The sequence below is a fragment of the Periplaneta americana genome, chromosome 8 (genome assembly GCF_040183065.1).
Source record: "Periplaneta americana isolate PAMFEO1 chromosome 8, P.americana_PAMFEO1_priV1, whole genome shotgun sequence".
Classification (NCBI taxonomy): Eukaryota; Metazoa; Arthropoda; class Insecta; order Blattodea; family Blattidae; genus Periplaneta; species Periplaneta americana.
The window spans coordinates 38,845,916-38,866,376 of record NC_091124.1 but is presented as its reverse complement, the minus strand read 5'-3'; the positions used below and the strand labels follow the sequence as shown (position 1 = coordinate 38,866,376).

The window sequence follows — 20,461 nt, the reverse complement described above, 5'->3', positions numbered from 1 at the left end:
GTTTCTTTAGTTTTGTTACATTATTATGAAGTCGAATAGTTTAGGAGACAGAGACAGATGGACGGCATTTCCGAAACCACATTTTTTTTTTATATGTGAAGTTGAAAATCCATTTTCTCTAGGCTAACAATACTTTATTTTTTTACTTAGTGATGTGAAAAAGAGAGACATTTTTTTCACACATTTTGGACTTTCTGTATCTCCTTGTGTTTGATGACAGTTATCCACTAGGATATTTTAGTTTAGAACTTTAAAAACTCTTTAAAACTATTCTTTAGTTGCAATTTTTCTTGGAAGAGTTTGACTATTGCTGCTGTCCTTCTTTTTCTTCCCCTTCATCCTCCTCCTCCTCCTCCTCCTCCTCCTCTTCTTCTTCTTCTTCTTCTTCTTCTTCTAAATATTATAATTTCAGATTATTCAATTAATATTATGTAATTTATAACATAACTATTGTCTATTTGAACCGATTGAGAAATAAGAAACTCTGAAGTACTGAAAAGTTTGATTTATTGAACAAAATTACAGTATGTCTTGAATTATTGTTCATCAAATAAAACCTGTTTCTTTTTTTAATCTAACAATGTTTGTTAAGTTGGTATTAAAACAAAAACACAACGTAGGAAAGGAAAATAGATACAGATGAATTTATGACAACATTTTATTTGAAAGAAAACTTGTAATATATTCTTCTTTTTTGTGTAAATATAATATACAAACTTAAAAATCAGGGCAATAAGATTGCGCATGGTTCCTTACATACAATAGTTGTGTGTAAACTCAAGAGTAGCTGTAGTAGTTCAATTAATTCCAGTGTGGAGTGCTTCATCTTCCACTATTTTCAATTTGCTTCCTTTATTTCACAGTATAATACACTATCTTGAGACATTACAACAATGCCTAAATCTACCGGATGTAAGTCATTCATGCATGTTACATCATGTTTTAAAGTTTATTCACATTGGTAATATAAAATAAACTGCTGCAAATTTATTCCTGACATGTCAGAATTCTATTAATATTCATAGTTCCCACAAAAGGGTATATCTTTTACAACTTCCAATGGAGAATGTAGTTAAATATGAAAATCACACGTTTCACTTGATCGTCTTCTATCTTGTAAACTTGGTACATAATATAAAATTTTAAACTACGGTACTTGACATAAATCTTCTATCAACGTGTTTTGAATTTATGAAATGTTTTGTGCAATTTTTTCAAGAATTCTGTGTAGATACCACAAAGCTCTAACATTTTGTCTTGTATGATTATTATTTTAAAGCGTTTTATACGAAACATTTCAGAAAATACTTCCTAAACAATGCTATGTACTTTTATACGTGGCAGTTTAAATCAATTAATATACGTAGGTGTACAGATTTGAGACACGTAGACCAAAAATATCTGCAATATTTTATTTGACAAATGAGTAAACAATGCCATAGTGTTAATCAATTTTGATTGGTTGCACCAAAAATCATTGTTTTCTTTCATCATGGCATATTTAGTCTTTAGATCAATTCACAGATGACTCTCGTTTTTTATAATACAAAAACACACACACAACGTTGTTCAGTGTTCTTTTGTTTTGTAATAGAAGTGGAATAATTTGAAAGGCCATCTGTAAATTTTATTATGATTAAATATGGTATGATTAAGGTAGGTAATGATTTCTTGTTTCATTGAATCAGAATTGATTAGACATTAAATATGTCTCAGCTCTTAATATACAGAGACTTTTATTGAAATTAATTGGATCTCTCTGATGAGAAAATTAATATTTCTTTTGTCTTTGTTCATGGAAGGAGTTGTAATGTTCTTAACACAACATTCCTTTGCTTTCAGATAACAAATAATTATGGAAGTTCATATAAGTTTTATCTGCTGTTGTAAATACACTTAATTTATTTAAAACTGCTAAATTAATATTTAAATGATATTTAATTTAATTTGTGGTACAAGCTCTTGTAGCTTCACATCTTCTTTAATTAATTTATTAGTAACAATTAGAAGATTCTTTTCTGTATGTTGTTGATTAACATAAAATAACAATGGCACAAATTTATTATCTATGACGTTTCCATAAGTTGGTACACTTCTTGAAGACAGTATTTAATATCTAAGAAAAATAAATGAAAACCTACAAGCACACAAAATTGTCTTTTAAAAACTCTTTGTAACTTCATCACTTTTATTGCAATGTGGAAGGAAAGCAGAGAAAAACATTTATATAAATATATGTCACAGTTTATGGATAAAACACATGTTTGATTGTTATTTAGGACAGTCATTTGATTTTAATGAATATAAAACTTTTCTGCATAGGCTACGTTAATTCAGGAAACAATCTCATGCTAACAATTTTTCTTCATTTTGTCAAACATAAAACTAACAAACTGCGAATAACAAAATGTGCAAAAATGACAATAAATTTCACTTATTGTTCTAATAGATTGCATTGAACTATTTCTATAACATGATCACATGTACATGTTATCACACACTCATACAGATCACAAATCATAACAATTTTATAAACGTAGTTTATTTATTTAACTACTAGTTAGTCGAAAGAGAAATAGATATCATATCTTTAATATAAGATGTTTTGATTAATACCTCCAATGAAATTAAAGGTAGTTACGCTCCAAAATTTTATTAATTTTGTAGATATTTTAATAAAAAATTAAAATTAATAATATTAGCTCTTAGTTTTGGGAGAGAGGAACAGGACAACTTCAGTACACGGGATAGGAACCTGGAACAAAAGGCAGTATCACATTATTAAAATGGCGAATAAAAATGCAAACTTAAAATTATAAAATAATATTTTCAGGTTTTGTCCTTTAGTTCTAAAGTGAGAGTTCAATTTTGATTGGATATTGTGTTACTGTTCTTAAAATACGAAAACTATTCATTTTATTACCGTTAAGAAATTTCCAAAAAGTTCAGCAAAGTTGTCAGAACAATTGAATAACAATATACAACGTAAGTTCTATGAGTAATAATAGTGTCGCGATAGTTATGAATCCCCGGTTGGAGGCTTTTTTTTAAAGACCGTCTAATATGAGACCTTATTTAAGTTTGTCACATTTTCCTGTATTATAAAACTGATATCAGTCTGAATAATGTCATTTGTTAATGCGTCAAAGAACTCCTAAAAATGATTCCAGATTATGGGACGAATATTTTTCATTACTTCATTATTTATCACAGCCTATCAGCAACACACACCTTCGCACGTGAGTATGAATAAAAATAATACATTACTTCAATTCAAGAACTAACATTAAATTTCTAATAACCGTAAATGCAGTATTAGAATGGACAGCATTAAAAATTATGAAATTGCAAATGAGTTGATAAGATTATATAAATGTAAAATGTGTTAATACTGTAATACTGTAGAGATATGCAAGAGATATAATGATATCTTACCAATGACAAGACGAGATATAACAGATGAGCTCTGGAAAAAAAAAATGATTCGAAGTCGAAGAACTCTACTAAGAAAAAAAGACACTGAAGACGTAAAGAGATAGTAGAAATTTATCTTCTACGTATAACTGCAGAATACTGCATGACTAACTGTACCAGGAATAATATTAGAAATTAGCATGTTTGAGAAAACATGATGCTTACGACCACGATATGGCAAGAGCGTATAGAGGAGATGGACCCGAATAGTTACCCAGAGTGTAGTGAAGTATTCCACTTATTGAAAATGAAGAAGAAGAATATGATGATGATGATGATGATGATGATGATGATTATTATTATTATTATTATTATTATTATAACTGAAGGACTAAGAGCAAGAGGAAGACCAACTATACATAGAAAAAATCAGATACTGTTGTTTTTTAAGATGAAACTATCTAACAAGTTCAATTCTTACGGTTGATTATAAATAAAGAAACAAACGAATAAATGTCTGAATGGATTAATGACTGAATGACTGGATGAGTGAATTTGTGAGTAAGAAAATAAATAAATAAATAAATAAATAAATAAATAAATAAATAAATAAATAAATAAATAAATAAATAAATAAATAAATAAATAAATAAATAAATAAATAAGTTAAGTAAGTTAGTAAGTAAATAAATAATTTAGTAAAGTAAGTAGTAAATAAATAAACGAATAAATGAATAAATAAACAAATAAATAAATATATAAATAAATAATCAATTAAAGAAATAAGCAAATAAATAAATAATGATTAAATAAATAAATAAATAAAGCATAAATAAATAAGCAAATAAATAAATATATGAATAAATAATTAAACAAATAAGCAAATAAATAAAGAATGAATAAATAAATAAAAAATAAATAACTAAGTAAATAAATAAAAAATTGAATGAATAAATAACAGATTTATTGAATCAATAAGAAAATAAATAAATGAATAAAAAAGTAAGAAAATAAATACATAAATAAATAAATAAGTAAATAAATAAATAACAGAGTGAATGAATCAGTAAGTAAATAAATAAATAAATGAAATAAATAAATTAATAAGTAAATAAGCAAATAAATAATAAATAAATAAAAATAAATAAACAAATAAATAAATAAATAAGTAAATAAATAAATAAGTGAAATAAATAAATAAACAGTTGAATGAATAAGTAATAGGTTGAATAAATCAATAAGGAAATAAATAAAATAAGTAAGCAAGTAAATAAATAAATAAATAAGCAAACAAATTAATTAATTAAATAAGCAAATAATAAATAAATAAACAATTGAATGAAGAAATAATAAATTGAATGAATCAATAAGTAAGTAAATAATATAATGAATGAATATATACATAAACAACTAATATACTAAGTGTTTCTATTTCATGTTAGGATTTATTTAGTAATTTATTTACGTGCGGCTTGAGAATAGATGAATAACAATTGGTAGGACTGTTGCAGCATAATGCCGTTAATCGCCTAATAGAAGCATGGCATCATATTCTTGATAAACATGCAATCCGTAGACGGAATTCGAAGCCACGACCGTGACTTCCGCGCGGCGTTTTAGTTGCGCGCGCGTGTAGGTCACTGTTCCACACAGGCCTGTACCGGGTGTCTCGCAGCTGACGGATTCACACAGCCTCGCAGTTGCGATGGAAACCGCCAACAAAAACGAATCATCACGGACCACACCATGCACGTACCAACCCATTCCTTGTATTATATCCCCTTTGCAAAATGTATTCGGTTTGTGGGGAGCGAGGGAAATTTCATGTTGCCCTGCACTTGTGTTTGCGGATTAATCCAGTCCATTGTCCACGAATGTAAAGAAAGGGATCGGATTGTATGCACGCCTCGGACTCGGACTCAAAAGTCCATGCTAATGCCGGCCTCTTTAAAATGTAACCAAGCGTAAGTAAACATGGATCTGATTAAATAAAAAAATACTCTCGCTTTCGGAGTGTAATATAAATGTCGTACGATTTCCATTTGTGTTGTGTAAACCGCTCGCAGAATATAGCTTTATTGATTGCAGGTAATTGAGTTACTTAATAACAATAATAATAATAATAATAATAATAATAATAATAATAATTTTATTTATTATGTTATTAATGTTCCAGACAACAGCAATTGGCCAATAATAGCTTGGCACAATTGATACACTAATAATACAATAATATAAATTTAAATCAATATTTACAGTGATAATGATAAATTTAAAATAAATAAATACTATAATGTTAATCAATGGAAAAAAATAAAAACAAAAACAATCGTAAACGAAGAATTTTCCTCTAATCGGTGATATATTGTACTATAACAATACCGGTACTAGAAATATTACAAAGAAAATTAAAGATATTTTTAAAAGAATAAATAAATAAATGATGTCATTTTCAAGTGCAAAACTAAAGGAGCGGTATTATAAACGCCGTTTAAACCTTACGTTCAGTTTAAACTGAAGTTTTTCGTTCCGCTTCGAATTATAAACCTTAACTACCAGTTAGTCTTGAGTTAACTTGAGTTTAACTTGACGGCAGGTTTCTGCCGTTTAAACTGCAGTTCAAGGCTCAACAGTGCAAGATGGCGGTTCCCGCAATACACATGCAGTCTTACTAATAAACCGTGTATAGTTTTTATACGAGACTTATGCAGAGTTGAGGCAGAAAACGTTACTAATAAAACGTGAATAAGCTATGGACGTATAAACAGGCTGTAACTATACAATGGGAATTGCTTTGCAGTAGTTATATACACGAAACTCCTTGTTTAAGCGTTGTATATAGAGAAAAAATGGCCGCCTCTCTAACAGCTGTTCGTATCGACTATCATTTTATGATGATGGTTACCTTGTAACCACAGAAGAACAATCCAAAGATCATAGAATTATTAGAATAATATTTCTGTAGCTTGTACTCTTTGACCAAAATGTAGTGTGGTAATCGATTAGAGCCAGTTGTACTATCGATATTTAACACTCCACACTAGAGTGCTCTACCGGATGCAATAGAGAATCTCAGATATTCTATTACCTTTCGTAACGAAGTAATGACGAAACTATGACGTAGCTGTGTAACAGTTATACTGTTATACACGACGTATGTAGTGATTATTAGTAAGGAATTTACACACGACTTATAAACGAGCTACTCATTGTATAAGACAGTTAAACGTCTGTATATAGAGTTTTTATTAGTAAGACCGATGGATACTGCAGATGTTTTCCAAGAACTTATGAGTGACGATATGTGAGTGATCAATATTACTGAACGACCACGGCGGCCAAGAATTTTTCGAAATAGAGTGCACCACTTTTAAATATACATAAATGAACATAAGTTTTAAAACAGGTTGAGGTTTTCGAAGCAGACAGTCCTAACCTTCAGAATTAGGCTTATAGTCCTAACCTTGTTTCGAAAAATTGAAACTCGTATACAACATGCAACAGAAAAATGAGAAAGTGCAAAAATATGTGTTTTAGGGTTTGAATCTAAAGATTATTTGAAAATATATATGATTTCTTTTTTATTTTTGAAAACATTCTATTGAATCCCTGCATCAGTTAGGTACTAGTTACGCTGCGCTATTTTTCCTCTGGTAGTAGACATACTGAAAACGATGGAAGATTTCGAACGTGTCCATAAGTCTACTATAAACCTATTGCGCATTGTACTGTATGTGGCAGACAGTCTCCTGGTAAGATTTATTATAGGGCCTGATTTATAAACACACTAATAATATTACCTAATTTTATTAGACTTGTAAAAATAATTTTATTGTTTGACTGAATTGTTTCATAAATATTCTAGACAACACACAAAATACGCACAATAATATTATTACTTCATTACTCAGTTGATTATGTGTGGAGTTACGTTGCGGATGGTCATGCAAGGTTTAGTTTGGCTGCATTGTGATTGGGAGTATAACGTTGTAGCCAGAGTTAAGAAACTATTTGAGGTTAAGTCTGACAAGCATACTGAAGTAGACGGTATTGGTCCTCTTTAGGTTTTTTTATGATACTCTCTCCGATATCGAAGAACAAAAATGTTTCTTAATGAAGATTCTCCACGAGCGTCGGCTATTTTAAATCAATAATATAATTAAACAGTTACGATCGTCTTCTTTTCTTTCCTAACAGTAATACCAATCATATTCCACTACTGTTTAACTTAACTAAGGCCCGATTGTATAAACCATTTAATCTTAGATCAGAGGTTAAATTGATCCTTGTTTCAGCTGAACTTAGAATTTTGTGTTGTATAAAGTCTAATCTGAGATTAATTTGTCTCAAACTAAAGTCAACTTTGACTGAAGAAATTTCTCCGATTAAGTTAGATGATCCAAGTTCAGTTATTTCTTTTCTGTCTGAAACATACGAGTGACAGATTGTGCAAATAAAATATCCATTATTATTAAAATTAATAGATATGTTAGGTACATTTATATATATTTCTTTCAATTTCTTGCCTTAATACACAAACATTCTTATATTTTATAAGGCTCTATCGTGTTCAGCAGTATCAAATAACATAACCTATAATTATATTATGTTTATAACAACCAATGAATATGATAGGTACATTCATAAATGTTCAATTAACTGTATTACTAAAAGAAAATTGTCGTTTTATAAAGCTTTATTATGTTTAGCAGTATCAAACACCATAACATGATAACAACTTGGAGAACAGTCAACCTACTTATTGTCCGCCATTATTTACATTGCAAAAAAAAACAGTGTCTCCAACAGAGTGTAATACGGAAAGTCGCCAAAAAGTACTTGTAAAGTCGCTAGATTTCTCATTATCAACAAAGAAAGATTAAATTTTGTCACTATGGGGTGCTAAAAAGGTCACTAAATCCCTATTTAAGCAATATAAAAGTTAAAAGAAACTGTTGTTGAAAAAGAGTTAAAATCGCTAGATTGGCAACACTGAACAAACTTGTATAACATGGTCCGCGCATCACGTATTTCACCTGTTTATGCGATGTTGCCAAATCCTTTTCACGTGAACTTAGATTGCATTTGAACCAAGGTAATTTGATCGCAGAAAAGTTTTATACAATACAAGAAGTGTCTGAACTCGGTTTACTTTTCGATCTTCGATCAAAGTTGATCTTTAGTCAGGGAGTTTTATACAATTGGGCCTAAGACTCTGTAATACGGCACGTTGAGTTAAACTCATGGTTAGGTTTAACTTAAGTTTAACATAATCTTTAGATTAACTGTATTTATAAAACCGGGCCTAGTGTATATATTGAAAGGAGTGAATTCGCAGCCATGCATGTTGGCATTTTTAATGCATCTGGCGACTGGTGAAAGAAATTTTGAATTTCTATTATAGAAAAATTTGTGAGCTCTCATATCTTCCGTCGGAATACGTAAGCTAATATTATTTAAGAAGAAGTCACAGGATATATCACCTCTGAGGACCCTGCAAAATAACAGAGAATCTAGTTCATTGCGTCTAACAATTTCTCTCATAACTATACCCGAAATTAATGGGCAGAAATCTCAATGAACATAAAATAAATATATAAATTTTCTTTGTACATTTCCTAATTTAGTCGACTCAGTAGTTGTAATCGAGTTCTAAACTACAGACGCATGTTCGAGTTTCGACCGCACCAATGTATAGCAGAGCATTAAAAGAGATTCAGGCGTGGAAAAAGAATAAGTTATTGACCGTAAATGAATATTTGTGTATCTTTTACACAATCAGTTCTGTTTATTAGGACATTATTTAAATAATAATTAAATTCCAGTGAAATATAATAATAATAATAAGAATCATCATCATCATCATCATCATCATCATCATCATCAATCATCTCGGATTATATCTCTACCGGTGAGCGAGCGGTAACTTTCAAACGGCTTATCTTTCTGGTGGGAGTCAAAGGAATGAAAAACATTGCGAACTTATCTCTTTCCCTCCTCCTCCTTACCGTAAACGTGACGTTGCACAGAGGCAGAGATATAATCCGAGATTTGTAATCGTCTGATAATAAGACTGACATGGATAGCACGTGCGTAATAAACTAATATATGATGCAATTCCATAGAAACGTTATAAGCGAAGAAGCAGAGTAGATGTTGAAATTAATATACAGTTCTGTTGATTGAAATTCAGCACAACTAGGACATAGACTAATTATCGGCTCAACTAGAAATATAACTCAATCATTTCAAAACTGCCTGAAAGATATATACTGTGCTCCAACCACGAGAAAGTCTCTGCCGGATGAGACGAAGGGGGATAATGCTGTGAATGAATGTTGATGTCATAAGGTCACACACGTGGGTACTCTTATCTCTATCGGCTAGCTCTCACAGCACAAACCATAACATTGATACAGACATATTGATACTACCCTAGTTACAAAATTAGATCACAGTTAATCTCCTGGTCTTTTAATCCCTTCATACAGGAAATAACATATGCAGGAGAGCGCATGGTTTTTAAACTGGCGTTATAACGGTAATATTATTTATCTACTTCGTTCCAATAGATGATGCAATAGTAAGCATATTCCTTTCAAGGTTGATCTCCTTGTTGGAGAACAATAGCAGTATGTTTTATGGAAAGTTTTTTTTTTTTCATATCCGTTGTTAAATATATGAAGTTGCAGTTGCCTTTTGGAAATGAAGTCTGATGGTACCAATAAAAATTAATTGCAATCAACCACTGGCAACTGAGATAACATTTTTACGTTCAGGAATCGAATTAGAAAAATAGATTCAGTGATTTCAAAATAAAATATTTTTGCTAAACTGGAGAATTAGCACGGTAGATTTGAACCGTACCGTTCCGTTTACGACCAAATTTAACTAAATATACAATGTTGACAACATAAGAACATGACTTTGGTCTGTGGTGTCGTCAGAAGGAGAAATTTGTTTCTTTTTCTCTCTACCTCCTTCGTTCTGAACATTACTGAGAGATAGCACCACTGTTACTCTCATCTATTTCAATGATTTTTCCCTGGACAACCAATTTGTTTGGACGACATTTCTACATAGAAGATTAAGACAGATCTTACAAGCGATCTCCAGTTACTAACAGTATAGTCATCAAAATTGTGTATCCATTTTATCTCGAACTAAAATCTCTCTCGCATTTTCTTTTGTTTTATCACGGCCGAATGGATTTATCTCTGGGGTATCGATGTTTCTAGTCGGTCATGGCCTTTATGACAGTTTTTGTTTCGTGATATTGATAAACGATAATATAATTAAAGCAGGGAATAATTTCATGGCCCCTAAAAGTTTTTTTTTTGTAAAAGGCTTGGTATTTTTTCTCTAGGCCACAAATAAAACTGCAACGCAGTCATAATTACGTACTTAACGCTTTGGTGAACATTGACCGGAAATTTACTTTCTGTTATTTAAATGATATTCCGTGAAAGACACCTTTTTTCCCTTTTATTTCGTTGTCATAACCTACTTTAACATCTTACTACATATGCCTTTTTTTTTGGTGCATTCAAAACATCGTTGTTGCACTGCATAAATGTTACACTTGACTAATGGAGTGATTTATTTAAGAATATAGTCGCGAATTTTACTACCACCATTTCGATTGGCTTTTGTTTGACACGGCTCGGTACGGCCCGGTGACTAGTGGCCAGCGAGTAACGTCGACCATCGACATTGCTCGACCGTGCGTATTATCCAGTTGTTCCTTATGTTTAATTGCAGAAAATTGCGAGAAATAGAAAAAAATACTCATTTGTCTACAGATGGGTAGACGGAAGTCCTTCTACACTATGTCATTGATCTATTAAGCAGGAGTGAAGTGAGAGGACTCTACAGGCGGAGTTTTAGCCCGGAGATAGTATGACGATAGGCTTAAGAAATCACTTAACCGTCACCAGATCTATAAAACAATCCGCATAATAATGGGTCTCGCCAAAGACATGTATAATTGAAACTAGTGCACTGTCGAGAATATTTCCTACAGAGATGTACAGAGTCGTGTAGAAGACAACTGTAGGCCTACATATTGTATGAGGTAAAGACAAGCCCACTACAGGCCAAATCGGCACAGAGGAAGGCGGGAGATTAAGGCTCTCATCTTTGTAGAAAATCGGCATTAATGATAGTAGGGATGTCAGTCCTTCAGTCCTTCCCCTTTACTCCCAAGGAAATCTGCCTGGAACTCATTTCTGTTAGAGGCTGAATAAACCCCAGAGCCATAGTGCGGTCAAAAGAATTAGATCGGGGGAATCGAACCCGCGGCTTTTCAGCTCTGCAGCATTATGACAACCACGACGATACCCCAAACTCCAACTGTACGTTTAGTTGCCCATATCCGATATCACCTGAGATGCTACGCCATCCTTTGCTTCATATCACTGTATTAATGTCATGATACGAAATTATGTCCATAATATAATATATCGTTGGCTTACTTTTAATACCTCGTAATGGCATTTGAGGAACTCCTCCAAGAGAGCAAAATAACTTCTTATTCTTTTTATACCCAACTAACAATTGTTAAGCATTTGTTATTTATAAAATATAGAAATATTGGTAAGTTTAAAGATATGTCACACAATTCCTCTGTCTCATATCACTTAAATAATCCCCTCAACTAACCCACTAACCTTGTGACATACCTCGGCTTAATGTCACTCAGCTATCCCTTTATTTAAGCCATCTAACCCAAAAAGAAACTTAAATCAGACATTGACCCCTCCCTCCATCATACCTTTCCAGCGTATCTTTAAAATCACCGAAACATTAGCATTCTCACGAGGTGCTGTCAGCAGACGAATTTTTGAAAATATACACAGATTTCGACATTCGGTAAAAATTGGACTTAAGGGTTTTAGAAGTAAGCCGACGATATGATGAAAATCAACACCGGAGTTCCAATCCGAATATAGTGCAAGCCAACATTGAGCTACAAGAAAACATTCACTAGACGTGTAAAAACGTCAGATTAGCTCAAGTAGCTTAGTGTACAGTCAAAAGAATGAGAGAAACCAAGACGAACATAAGAAAAGAAGGGAAGATCTAGAAGCTTACATCGTGAAATGAATAGAAGACAATCGTCGACGTTATACAGCAGAGAAGCTATTGGTTTCTCTCCACGGCAAGCCAGTTGTCTGACTTTTGTCGCGCGGTGTACATTATGCATGGTCTTTCTGTATCCTTCACGCTCTTCCATCTGAATCCAATTCGAAACTCATATATTAAAGCCGGCACCCTCTGTGTCCCATAACCACGCAGGATTCTATTGTGGCATTATTGTATTTCTAACATGTGGCGACGCCGTGACATTTCGTCTCCGACTAGAAATTACGGAGACGCTTTTTGTATTTGTATTTAGTCTGGTTTCCATGACAATATTTTTGCGATTACTGGTTTCGGATTTTATTCTTCATCTATACTAATAATAAATCTGTAGCCGAAATTTTTCTGGTAATTTTCGATTTTCCAAAAATAATTGGTCCTAACATGTATAATTAACCGCCCTGAAACCGAAAATCGCTTTTTTGACATTTTTGTTTGTATGTCTGTCTGTCTGGATGTTTGTTACCTTTTCACGCGATAATGGCTGAACCGATTTATATGAAAATTGGAATATAAATTAAGTTCGTTGTAACTTAGAATTTAGGCTATATGGCATTCAAAATAATTTATATAAAAGGGGGGTTATAAGGGGGCTTGAATTAAATAAATCGAAAAATCTCCCTTATTATTAATTTTCATGAAAAATATTACATAACAAAAGTTTCTTTAAAAATAATTTCCGATACGTTTTATTCTATGCAAAATTTTGATAGGACTGATATTTAATGAGATAAATGAGTTTCAAAATTACAATAACAACGCCATCTAAGGCAGTGTAATGAAATAAAAAACAAATGACTTCGTCTATAAGGGGCCTTGGACAACAACAATCGAAAGCTATGTTTGTATGAAGTAATATCGGAAGCTAAATTAACCGATTTGTATAATTAATTATTAATTCACCATTAGAAAGTGTAGTTTCTCTAGATGGACATAATGCTATATAATGTTATTACAGTAACTTCTGAGTGAATCGAGGACAGGTAAGATTAAAATAGCTTCTTATGCACAGAAAACGTGATAGGCTATTCTGTACATTCGTTTCCTGTATTTCCTAAAATAATTTTTATGACTAAATGAATGGTCTCTGGATCAAAATGATCGCATTTTAATTTTTTAAATACAATTTAAATTAAGTAACATAAACGATTTATGCTTCTATCAAACACGAATGTTCCCTGGATCAAATGTCCTGTTTTAATTGTGTAATTACTTTATATTTATTTATAACGGGTGCAGCGGAGCGCACGGGTACGGCTAGTGATTAAATACCTTTCAGAAGCAAAACTGATTTACTTACGTAAATGATAATTATTATAAAACACAGTAATAAGACATTATTATGTTTCCTTGTAATGAAGTTCAAAAAACAAACTGCTATCTATCACGGCATACTAAATAATTACTATTGTCAACTACTCAGAGCGGAAATACGAAACAACAATACTTAACCTCAAAAGTAAGATAAGCTGCAATGTTACATTAATAGAATAAAAAACACGAAAGGTTTTTAAAGATATTTATTTATTACTTAAGTTACTGAAAACGCAATTTCCAAATTTAAAAACCATGTTGGGTCCGATAAGCTGTATGAATTAACAAAGTTTTATTAATAATGCCGTCAAACTTATCAAATTATTTGGCAATAACACAGATGTTTTACTACGCATGAAGCTACATAATGTTCATCTCTCCTCACTACTCTGCCAATTTGCAACAGCACTGACATTTGTAAATGCAGACTTCATGTTAATCCTGTTACACAGTCACATGGAATGGTGCTTATGCTATTTATATAGCTTGAACTTATACTCATAAAACTTGATTGATCGTTTACTTTTTAACAATTTTATCCTTGTACATACAATTTCTACTGTTTCATGGTAATATCATATACTAGCCGTACCCGTGCGCTCCGCTGAACCCGTTAGAAATAAATATAAAGTAATTACATAATTAAAATAGGACATTTTATCCAGGGAACATTCGTGTTTGATAGAAGGATAAATCGTTTAATATGTTACTTAATTTAAATTGCATCCAAATAATTAAAATGCGATCATTTTGGTCCAGAGACACTCATTTGGTGCAATGACAATTCCTTTAACCTGTTTCTTAATTTTTATTACATGCAACCATAGTTTAATGAAGATTGACATCATTTAGATTTAATATGTATATTTTATTTTACTTGTTATACAGGTAGGTTTCCATTGAATTATGGTAATAACTTAATTTTAACCTTTGTTTTCTACGTCTTCAGTAAATGGCGCTTGGCCCACTATGGTTGTGAACCCTTCAAATAACTTAAATTATATTATATAATATTACATATTATATTATATTATATTATATCATATTATATTATATCAGAAGTTACTGTAATAACATTATATCATTATGTCCATATAGAGAAACTACACTTTCCGATGGTGAAATAATAATTAATTATACAAATCGGTTAATTTAGCTTCCGATATTACTTCATACAAACACAGAAACATTCTCTGTAGGCTATCTTTCATAGCTTTCGATTGTTGCTGTCCAAGGCCTCTTATAGACGAAGTCATTTGTTTTTTAATCCATTACACGGCCTTAGATGGCAGTTATTTTAATTTTAAAACTCATTTATCTCATTAAATATCAGTCCTATCAAAATTTTTCAAGGAATACAACTTATCACAAATTATTTTTAAAGAAACGTTTGTCATGTATCATTTTTCACAAAAATCAATAATAAGCGAGATATTTCGATTTATTTAATTCAGGCCCCTTATAACCCCCCTTTTAAATAATGTATTTTGAATGCCATATAGCCTAAGATCTAAGTTACAACGAACTTAATTTATATTCCAATTTTCATCGAAATCCGTTCATCCATTATCGCGTGAAAAGGTAACAAACATACAGACAGACAGACAGACAGACATACAAACAAAAATTTCAAAAAAGCGATTTTCGGTTTCAGGGTGGTTAATTATATATGTTAGGACCAATTATTTTTGGAAAATCGAAAATTACCAGAAAAATTTCGGCTACAGATTTATTATTAGTATAGATTTTATCCATTTACGTGTGACTCTATGGCCCAGTTTCATCAAGCTTCGTTAAAATAACGCTAACAGCATGTTAACTAACGTGTTGTTAAAAATTAAACATGCTGTAAGTGTAATAGTGTTTCACCAACCATTTGAGATACTTTGGTTAGGTAACATGACTTTAAGATTAATGCAACAGGAATCAAAGAAGCAGTGAATGTATGATACTTTACAGAATATGCCTTTAATTTGTGTAGTCATTTGTTTTAGCGGAAAATTGTATTTTTTACATCATGGAAGTATTGGAGACTAATATAATTACAACGGAAGTCGAGAAAAAGAACATGTTACGTAATTTTATCTCATATGAGAAATAGAATTATTTTAGTAGATCTAGCACTTCATTATAAGAATGTAATTGAACGCAAACGTAGTGATGGAACTTTCATTAGGAAAAAGGAACAAGCATGGGTCTCTTTAACCCAAGATTTTCAATCGCCATTTGGATGTGAAAATGCGAACTATGAAACAAATCAATATTATGAAAATATTAGAGAAATGCTAAGACGAGTCATGCACAAGATACAGTGGAAAGTTTTAAAACTGACGGTGGTACTTTCACTCTCAAAGTTGATATTTGTGCGAAGATTCTTTCAGTTATTTATCCAGGATCAAATAGAACCAATAGCAAATGAAGATAATTGTGATGCTGAATACTACAATGGTAAGCGTTAACATTATTTTAATATCTTATATACCTAACATATCTTCACACGTCATTAGTCATATTTACATGTGAACTGTTAAATCATCGTTTTGAAAATCTGCAATTATATCTGAGTATTAATACGGAATAATAATCACAGAAATGCTTACATTAATAAGCACGTACCTTCTCTTTACTGCGGTTGCAGTGCCAATATTAATATCAGTCATTTTAGTATTTATGAACATATCTATTCTGAATAATTAGAAATGCTGAAGTAGTGATTGCAGCTAATTGTTTTCACTGAAAAATATATCTCGATATAATAATGCGGCTTGTATCATATGATCCCTGGCAGCCATGATTCACGCTGTAACAGGACGTTAAGGATTTAACTGCGGGAGTATGCCTTGTTAATTTAACAGTGAGTTTAACATGATGTTAGCAATAATAACTGTTGATGAAACATCTCTTCCGTTAAGTTTACTGTTAAACTGCCTTAACGACATGTTAAATATTTAACAAAGATTGATGAAACTGGACCATATGTATCATCATAATCCATTATGCTTTCGAATGTATTTCATAAAACCCATGATTTTACTGATTGTTTATAATAGGCTACTTTGTTCATAAGATTTTGTAGGTTCATTGGAGATCTGATGATGGTTCTTTGAACCGAAAACGTTCATCAACATGTTAAAATAAAACATTTGTGTTATTGCAAAATAATTGGATAAGTTTAACGGCATTATTAATACTTCCTCTGTCACATAATAATTGTCCGGTACGCCGAAATGATATTACAGTAAGTACAGACGACGGGGCAAATGAGAAGTGCACGCATGAGGAGAAGCCCAGTAGATCAGTACACAAGGTTATGCAGAGCAATGAAGTGATCTTATTGACAAGCAACACACATCACCCAGAAGATTACCGAAAGTGGGTATTGGTTTTCAACTCACCGGTGTGGCACTGTATACAAACCAGTGTAGCAAAGCAAGCTGGAAATCATTAATAGAACATACTCCTACAGTGAGTACTTAGTTTGAACAGACATGTACATCCTGGAAACACAACTGGCGGTAGTGAGTGACAGGGGTAGAAGAACCTTACAGACAGTGAACGGTAGGCGGTATAGGAATTTTTGTTGAAAAACACCACGGCTGACGTAGTGAAGAAAGGTGCCATAACAGGTGCGGCCGAGAAATTTCATATCAGTAAAAGAACAGCACGCTGCATTTGGCAACGGCCCCCTTTTGGCAATCTTTGGAAAGTGGATCCATGCTCATCACCAAATTAATCCCAGCAATAAATGCAAAATGGCCTCCTGGACCGCGCACAGGGAGAATTCAGGTGCCAGTTCAGCAGGACAATGCGCGTCCGCATATCGTTCCCAATGACCGCATCTGGATGGACGCTGCAGCAGCCAGAGGATTCACTTTGGAACTCGTGTGCCAACCGCCAAACATTCTGGATATGAATGTTTTAGATCTGGATTACTTCCGGGCTATTCAGTCTCTCCAGCATCAGTCAGCTCCACAAAATATTGAGGAGTTGATCGCCGCCTTGAAACAGCTTTCTCTCAACTCACACGAGACAAGCACAACAACTTCTTTCTCACTTTGCAGTCCCATCTCAATGAAATAATGAAAGTCAATGACGGGAACAACAACAAGATTCCCCATATGCAAAAGGGGCACCTGGACCACCTCAACATCCTGCCATCTCGCTTGGAGTGTCCTCGGAACATTTACGACGAGGCTACAGTAGCACTGCAGCAGTAGATCTGTGGTTCTAGGAAAACTGTTGGAATGACAACCTTCGCGGTCTAACAGGCAGTTTTTTCGTCTTTACTCGCAGGAGAATGTTTTTCTTTCTTTCACTTCTTGGTCAATTTACACTACTCCTGCAGTTAATAAATTTGGATTTCTAGGAGTATTTATTTTCGGCTCAATGACTAGCCAATTTGTACTGATCTTGGAGTCATAAAGTTGTGCAAGTAATATTCATGTTCTTTTTTGGCTCAATGATTGGCCAATTTATACAGATCCCGGATTAATAATGTTTTTCTTTTGCTAATTGAGCGGAATATCAAATTAGTGACAATTTTATACTGATTCTGGAGTAATACAGTTGTATTACTCATTCATGTGTTTCATTTTGCTCCTATGTAAACGCCAGTGTAAAATTATGGATATCGGACAATTATTATGGGACAAGAAATAAAAGCGTACCGACAATTATTATGGGACAGAGGGAGTAAAAATTTGTTAAGGCAATTTCCAAAGTTCAATTTTGTTGGCATTTCTTGATTTTCTATGATTGACACTGAAGTGGACTGGACTGAGCTGGAGGTAGAGGGAGTAGCAGTGCGATTACATATTCAGTATTGTACGAGGTGTATTATCAGATAAGAAGTTTCCTTACAAAACTTCTTATCAAGAAACACAGTTGTAATTGATTTTAAGGCGGTTCTGAAAAGTTACTGCGCAATATCACAAATTCATCCTACAGAGTATAAGTTAAATATTTAGTCAGACTTTTACAATATGAAAGTAAAGTGTTCCGGATTTTTAAATATGACAAACCTAGATTTTTGAAACCTGTCTCGTAGTTCATATTCAGAAATCTAAAAAGATCTGCCGGGGATCGAAACGCACTTTCTTTCGTGAGAATTCGTCATCTGCGTGAACTATGTCAGCTAGAAGAACACTTGCTAATGTTATCTGACTTCCCGCCTGGATCTGCACGTGGGGTTCATATCCACCCTCCGAAACAGCATTAGTCGCTGATACAACGTCACCGAACAACCTGCATGTGGTTTGCTAGTTTGTGGGTGAGACGGAAATGTCTTCCAGCTGTTGGGGGCTGTGTTTTAAATGCGAATATGACACATCCACCCTAGAGAGAGCTTCAATAGTTGATTTGGAATGGCGAGATAAGTGATATGTGTGCAGAATGGGTCTCCGGCAGGTGCTGCAGGATTATTACACTCCTATGTTGGGGGGGGGGGGGTTGATGAGACATGATTCGGTGGACAGTTAAGATGAAATAATAGGCTGTAATTCCGTCTGCTGATGGACGTATTCATATCTCTGTTCCAACCGGGATCGTGAAGTGGAGGGTAATACAGATAAGACTTACATTCAGTCAGTTGGAGGTATCGAAAACGATCGATACTTTTGGGGAAAGGACTTGATACTTTTTTTGACTTTTAACATAATTATATTCTACCACATTAATAAAAAATGAAAGAATTTTGTGGAACAGAAATCACACTAACGTCCTTCGATTTCTGTCGTCATGGAAATGCTTACGTTATAGGATACACCGTAAAAATAATTTTGATTTCAGTTATTTTGAAGCAAAGGAGCGGTAGTGTTACGGTTAAGGCGTTGCGCTGCAAGCTCCCTTGGCCTGATACGTCCTTATTTTTCTAACGATTTAAAATAAATAGTAGACTGTTCAACCAGCGTGTTTCCCTGAGCATGTGATCAAATGGCGATAAACCACAAGTTAAGACAAGACAAGGGATATACAGGGACATCATTTTATTTGTACTTCAATTTTTATTGTACCTGATTTTTTTAATGTACTTCACTCCCACCCCCTCTACTAGTAAACTTCCAACCGTCCACCGCAAAGAACCAAGGCCACGTATGCAGTCAAAGTCGCTTTACGGTCATAGTAAACATAGTGAGTTAGTGAGTATAGTACGTTCCAGAAATATGTTCGCGTTTTCCAGTGACGAAAGAGCTTTCAATATTGAATCATATTTTCGCACAGGTACCGTCGTACGTTTGACTACGTCGCATCCCGGTTTCCCCCACCAGATTCTGCTCGCCCCTCTGTAAAGGCTAGTGGCTGGGCTGTCTTAGATATTTTCTGAAAACATTAATTTCTGTTAGGAATTGGACGTCTAAGTAATATTATACAATTGTTTAAAATAACTTAAATAAAAGGGCTTCGTTAAGTAATTAAATGTCATGTAATTTCCTCCCTTTCTACGATCCTGCTACAAAACCACTTGGACGGATAGTAGGTAGCATGTCTGAGTAATTTTATCTTTTCGGATCGGGCAGAAGTGAAGATTGAATTTACAGTACGCACGATACTCTTTTACAGAGTAGATACAGAATTATTTCAAAGGACGAAACTG

The 20,461-nt window shown here is 33.0% G+C and overlaps 1 protein-coding gene across 1 annotated transcript in view; it reads right to left on the bottom strand.

Moving 5' to 3' along the window:
* Positions 1–490: 490 nt before the first annotated feature.
* The window catches only part of Rsph3 (Radial spoke head protein 3), a 182,713-nt gene continuing 162,742 nt past the window's right edge, over positions 491–20,461 (bottom strand). The window contains exon 10 of the mRNA XM_069832746.1: positions 491–2,755. The gene's annotated coding sequence lies outside the window, so the exon portion shown is untranslated. The remainder of the gene's footprint in view (positions 2,756–20,461) is intronic.